This window comes from Neopelma chrysocephalum, unplaced genomic scaffold, assembly GCF_003984885.1.
Source record: "Neopelma chrysocephalum unplaced genomic scaffold, ASM398488v2 Primary Assembly neopelma1_43, whole genome shotgun sequence".
Classification (NCBI taxonomy): domain Eukaryota; kingdom Metazoa; phylum Chordata; class Aves; order Passeriformes; family Pipridae; genus Neopelma; species Neopelma chrysocephalum.
In genome coordinates, this window is record NW_020897702.1 from 15,571,346 (window position 1) to 15,577,746 (window position 6,401).

General features: G+C 40.4%; 1 protein-coding gene across 9 annotated transcripts in view; it reads right to left on the reverse strand.

Moving 5' to 3' along the window:
• Positions 1-6,401, reverse strand: part of FAT3 (FAT atypical cadherin 3) — a 405,538-nt gene that overhangs the window by 55,319 nt on the left and 343,818 nt on the right. The window lies entirely within an intron of this gene.

The following is a 6,401-nucleotide window of genomic DNA, read 5'->3' on the forward strand; positions in this document are numbered from 1 at the left end:
TGCCTGTATTTCCCAACACATAGCACCTATCCACCCAGCTGCTGAATATGCAGATCTATGCTAAGGTTGTTGTCAGTAATAAGGCCTGAGGGGATGGTACTGACTTGCTTTCTGTACTACAGTGGGATAGCCATTTCAAATCTAATTAAAAGTGAACACAGATATAAGCTAATTCAAGTCCCTTGATGCTAGTTGATTTTGTGATTTGGTCCTGGGTGCTTCAGTAATAGATTATAACTAAAACACATAGATCCAATAAAATGGAGAGTCTCTCTTTTTAACATCTCTCACTTGAGCATTTGCTGCCGTTTTTGTTGCAGAACAGACTTTACAAGTCTGACATTAATCAGATGAACAAGAGCTACCAATCCCTTCTAGGCATATTTTGTTAATTTAAAATTTGTGACAGTATTATTCTGCTTTCCAGCAGCAAAGCGTTGTAGAAATGTCTGATCAAAAGCAGCACAAATCACACTTGTTTTCTGCTTGACGTAGCAGGAGTCGACCATCCACACAAGGGGGAGCTGGGAGACTCTTTCTTCAATCACACGCAGATAAAAGCTAGAACAACTACAAAGTCCCAGAACCTACTTGAAGGGCATTAGGAATTACTATTTAGCCTCTTCAGAGAATAAAGTTTTTATGCAGTGCTTGAGACACCAGAGTATATTTCAAACATTCAAATGTCTTTAAAATAAGAAACAAAGTAAATTGCAATATTGCAACAAAACAGATTCTTACTTTTTTTTTTTCAATCACTATAGAACATCTCTATTCAACATGGCATCTCAAACGTGAAAAATAAAAAGTCCCTCCTTCAGCAAAACAGCGAGGCTGACAAGGAGGTGACTCCTGTCCTACAGATGAGGAACTGACCTCAGCCCACGAACTTGTTGGAGATTCCTTCATGTGCTGAAATGCCTAGGCTCTGAATGCCCTATAGCTGCTGGAGAACATGCTCACCTCTTCCCTTAGCCTCTTGATGCATGCATCCAAATACTCTGTCAGCTGAAATAACCAAACTGACAAACAAGCAAAAGGAGTAAAACCCTCTGGGAAGTGGAAGGTTTTCAGGGTCTGAATGGCTGGAGGTGTGTCTACATTTTGAGCTGTGGAGGATCTCTTTCTGCTAGAAATCCTCCATGAACTTCCACTTACAAAAAGGGATAGACCTGACTAGAGCAATTAATTACAGCCTTGGGGATGATGAAAAATGGGATTTTTTTTCCCCTGACTCAGAGCATGCAGTTGAACATCCAAACTACACATGAGATTTACATGTAAAATTAGTATTATTTAGTATTCTGTTCCAGCCAGTCTTGGTATCTGCCAGTTTCTACATACTCTTAAACACTTCTCTGAAGCAGGGGCCTTAACATGCACCTTCTACACATATGTCTGTGACTGCAGGAGAGGCTTAGTCTGATTTGCATTCTTCTCTAGCACAAATCCCCTATTTGATACTCACTACAGCATACCTGGGCTCAAGAAAGAAGACAGAAGATTAGGTCAGAAGCCCTGAGTTGGAACAAGGATACCAACCCTTGGTGGCTTTTGGCCTGAATGCTGAAAGAAGAAAAAAAGATGGAGAAATACAGAGGTAGATCTTGTCTGTCTGCTGACCTTCTCACAGAGTGTTTTGTAGGGTGGAATTTAATACTTGCTTCTTAGGAGAAAAATTAATTCAGTGAAAAAGCTGTGGCAAGAATAGCACTTTGAAGAAAGTGTTGTGTTACATCAATAGCTGTTTCCACTCAGCTTCCTGACCCAATGCTGGAAAAAAGAATAGGCATGAGGCAAAGGTGAAGTAGGAAGTTATTTCTGCTGAAATTCAAAATGCTTTAGTCCAGAAGCTACCCTCTGCTGACAGAGAAGCGTCCACCAGTGTGTGTTTCAGACATTCCTGCCATAGAGACAATGGTAGATTCTACTGTGACTATAAAGGAGATGACTTCTGTGAGAAGGAAACAATTGCTTCAACACCATGGTTCCTGCACTGGTAAAGAAAACAATCCTCCCACACTGCTTGCCCACAGCTGTTGGGGGATTAATGTTTGCAAACTGTGTTGTGTCAGCTTACTTACTCAGTTAAACTTCTCAGATTTCTAAGGTGTCAATCATGAACATAAGCTATTTGAACATGGAAAGCCTTTGCAGGAATCACCATTACCATAAGAGGATTGCAGTACAATTTTTTTAAATAAAGGAATAAGCAAGCATATTTTCTATTTAGATTTGTAATAGCATACGATAGAATATTGCCCTTTGCCAAAGCTTGTAAAACATACAGCCGTCTAGTACCTCAAATGCCACCCTTCAAATAGTTTTTTTTCCTTGGTTTTTTCTGTACTAAAACAAAGGAGCATGCACATCATGCCATTACTACTTTAAAGAGCATCAGGAATATAAAATAACTTCTCTTCATAATTCAGGACTATCAATATCTTCCTTGCCTAAAGCATGGAATCACAGAATCATTCAGATTAGAAAGGACCTTTGAGATCATTGAGACCTACCATTGACCCAACATTACCAAGCCCACCACTAAACCATGTCCATAAGTCTACATGTCTACATGTCTTTCTCTTAAATACTTCCAGAGATGGTGACTCAACCACTTCCCTGTGCAGCCTGTTCCAAGGCTTGACAACCCTTTCTGTACAGAAATTTTTTCTACTCTTCAATCTAAATCTCCCCTGGCAGAATTTGGCTCCATTTCCTCTTGTCCTACTGCTTGTTACTCAGGAGAAGAGACCAACCCCCAACTCACTGCAACCTCCTCTTAAGTAGCTGTAGAGAGTGAGAAGGTCCCCTCTGAGCCTTCTTTTCTCCCCAGCTCCCTCAGCCACTCCTCATAAAACTTGTGCTCCAGACCCTTCCTCAGCTCCGTTGCCCTTTTCTGACACATTCCACCACCTTGATGTCTTTCTTGTAGTGAGGGGCCCAAAACTGAACACAGGATTTGAGGTGCAGCTCAACTGAAAACTGTGGAGTTATTACACAGTTTGATTTATCAACTAGCAGTGGTTTGCAAACATGGTATCTGATTATTATCCTTCCTCCACCCCTGTCTTTCATGGTGTGATGATTAACACTGGTGTGTACCTCCAGTCTTTCCTGAGTACCCAAATATTACCTACAAGGCCAATTATTGGAAAATAAAAGTCAACAACTAAATTAACAGCAAACAGGACAAAAGAGGAATTCTAAAACAGATTTTACAGTACTCTACTCCATCATTTTGAGATGAAAGAGAAAAATCTTGCCAGAAGTACCTTGCTAAACTGCAGAAGAATATATAGCCCCATAGGGAAAGTATTTCAAGTGATTTTTACAACTTAACCAGAAAACCTGGCTGAGTTCAATAACACTGCTACTGAGATAGGCTTTCACTGCTTTGTTCCTTTCCTTTGAGGCAACGATAGCCTTAACCCCAAAGGCCTTTATTCACACCACTGCTCCAATGGAGTCATGGTACCATGGGATGAAGGCAGAGCCACAGAGGGCAGAGATGAAGATAACCAACCCCTTACTGAAGGGAAATACTGGACAGAAATGGGAGTCATAAACTGTTAGCGGTATGATACCATCCATAGGTATCTAAAACCCTGCTTTCCATTTCAGCTGGGTCAGGTGTTGTCTTTTTTGGTGGGAAGTTGAGATTTGGATAGCTGGCTCACCTTCCCTGTCTTTTCTATAAGACATTTACATATCCCTGGGTACTGGCTTACATCACTTGACATGAATACTTGTTTCCATCAGTGCTCCTGAGTGATTCACTTCCTCATGCTGATCAGGCCTTATTTTGATGATTTTTCTGAAGTGGGGAAGGCCATTTTGGATACACCTGATGTAGGGCTACACATTGCAGCTGACAACATAGCCTGAGGCAGTGGAATGAACATGTAAAGAGAGATATAAAAAACATATATACACGTATGTAAGTATGCACAGAATCATTAAGACTGGAAAAGACCTCTAAGATCATTGAGTCCAACTGTTAACCCAGCCCCACTGTGTTCACCACTAAACCATGTCCCCAAGTGGCACATCCACACACCTTCTGAACAATTCCAGGAACGGTGATTCCACCCTGGACAGCCTATTCCAATGCCTAACCAACCTTTGAGTGAAGAGAGTTTTCCTAATATTCCATGTAAACATCCCCTAGCACAACTTGAGGCCATTTCCGCTTGTCCTCTCACTTGTTTATCTGAGTGATGAGACCAACTGCTACTTCGCTACAGGCTCCTTTTAGGGAGCTGTTGAAAGCAAGAAGGTCCCCTCTGAGTCTCCTTTTCTCCAGGATAAACAACCTCAACCACTCCTCCTAAGAATTGTGTTCAAATAGTTTGTATTTTATATATATAGAGAGAGACTATTTATATACATATATACAGATTATATATATAGATATATGTGCTCAAATGTGTCTGTATATACATATATAGGTATCTATACAAACATGCACAGACACATACATATGTTTCAGTGACTCAATTTAAATACAGGGTTTATTCAGTCCACATAATCCAAGATGTACAATTCTCCTAGTCTAGTTCTTTGCCTCCATGTTGTTAATAATATCTTAAAAATCTCAAAAATTAAGGAAGTTGCTAGATTATAAAGTGAGTAGGAATCTTGTGAGGTCATCTAATTTATCCCTGCAGAAAGAAAAGATGGATGCAATTTATCCCCAAACCCAGGCCTATCCTTTGATCACGAACTTGCATAACCTCCTTGGGTAACACATCGCAGTGCCTCACTTTTCTTACAACTAAAAATATTGCTCTGACTTTTTGCTGAGATTGAATAAAGTTAATAAAAGACAAGGGAGAAAAAAGAAAAGAACAAGGGTCAACTTCCTTCCTCAGAGCTACTTCTGATAGCTGAAGACTGTTATAATGTGCCATCTCCATTCTCTTTTCCCTGGCAGACCCTCTCAACCATTTTAATATTTCCTGACTTTTTTCCAGACTTGTGATCTTTCTTGTAAATCTCCAGGTAGCCCACATCTTCCTGGAAAGGCTATACCCCACGCAACACAGCCATTCAGGTGAGGATTTGCCAACACCAAATAAACAGAAATAACTACTTCTGTTTTCCAGCATTACTCTTGTTTACCAATCTCATTAAAGCATTTGCCTTTTCACACCAGTATGAAAGTGTAAACATACACTCAGCCTATGATTCACAGTAATAGAGCTGCCTTTTGCAGTTCTGCTACCCAGTCAATCATCACCCAGACAATACTGGTACACCTGGTTATTCTTGCCTAAACACAGGATGTTGCATTTATCTTTATGACTTGCATTGTGTTTTTCCACACCACTTTTTCAACTGCTAAATCCCACAGTTATGACTTTGGCACTATCCAGGGTACTTGCAGCACCATTCTGTTTTTTGACATTTAGCAATACAGGCCTTATGCCTACTTATCCATTCAGGAATGAAAATAAGAGCAGTGTTGCACCCAGTACCTTACTCAACTTATCCCTCCAGTGTAACAGTTATTACAAACTAATTTGGCAACGCTTTGGTGTAGCCTATGTTTCTTTAGCTTGCTTATAAAAATATCATGCCGTACGACATCAAAAAACTCACTTAAACCTAAGCCATAACACTCATATTTATTTCTATATGGCCTCTTCACATGTTGCAGAAGGAAATGAGATTGGTTTGATGACTCCTGCTTACTGAACACAGACGAGCTCTAAAAGTCATCTTGATACACATGTTCATTATTTTAATGCAAGCTGGGTGACTGCGTTCCCCTGACTTCCTACCTGCAGCTTTAGAAATCTGGCCCTTTGACAGATTCAACAGGGTCATACAGACTGACAACTTAAAGGATTAGGTCTCATGAGTGCCAAGGCATGGAAAGCAAAATAAACAATATGAAAGAAGGCTTGTTTAGGCAGAAACCTAAGTTTTCTATCAGAATCTCCAAACACCATGTTTATTTACCTCCTAACACTAGGTAAGTCTAAACTCCACAGAGCTATTATTTTTTATTTGGCAATTTTTCAGGGGTCCAGTGTGCTGTATCTTTGCATTCCTATTACTGCTTCTGCTTTTATTAAGAAGGCAAAAGCTAGGTTTTCTCCTAAACAACTCACTGGCTGACCCTGGACCTGCAGGTGTCCTCAGGACTGGCCAGCCAACTGGAGAATGTGGGGTGTTGCCCTTCCACTGTCCTTATGGGAGACCGGACAGAAGTCTACTGGTAAGGACATCATTCCAGGAAGGAGGAGTACATGGGTACACCGTCATGGACTATTACTTTTCATGGAATAAGCTGTAACAGAGCCCAGAACCAAATCGCTTGCCAGGCTACAGAGCAATGCTCACTTGTGTCTCCTTTTCTTTTCTTTTCTTTTCTTTTCTTTTCTTTTCTTTTC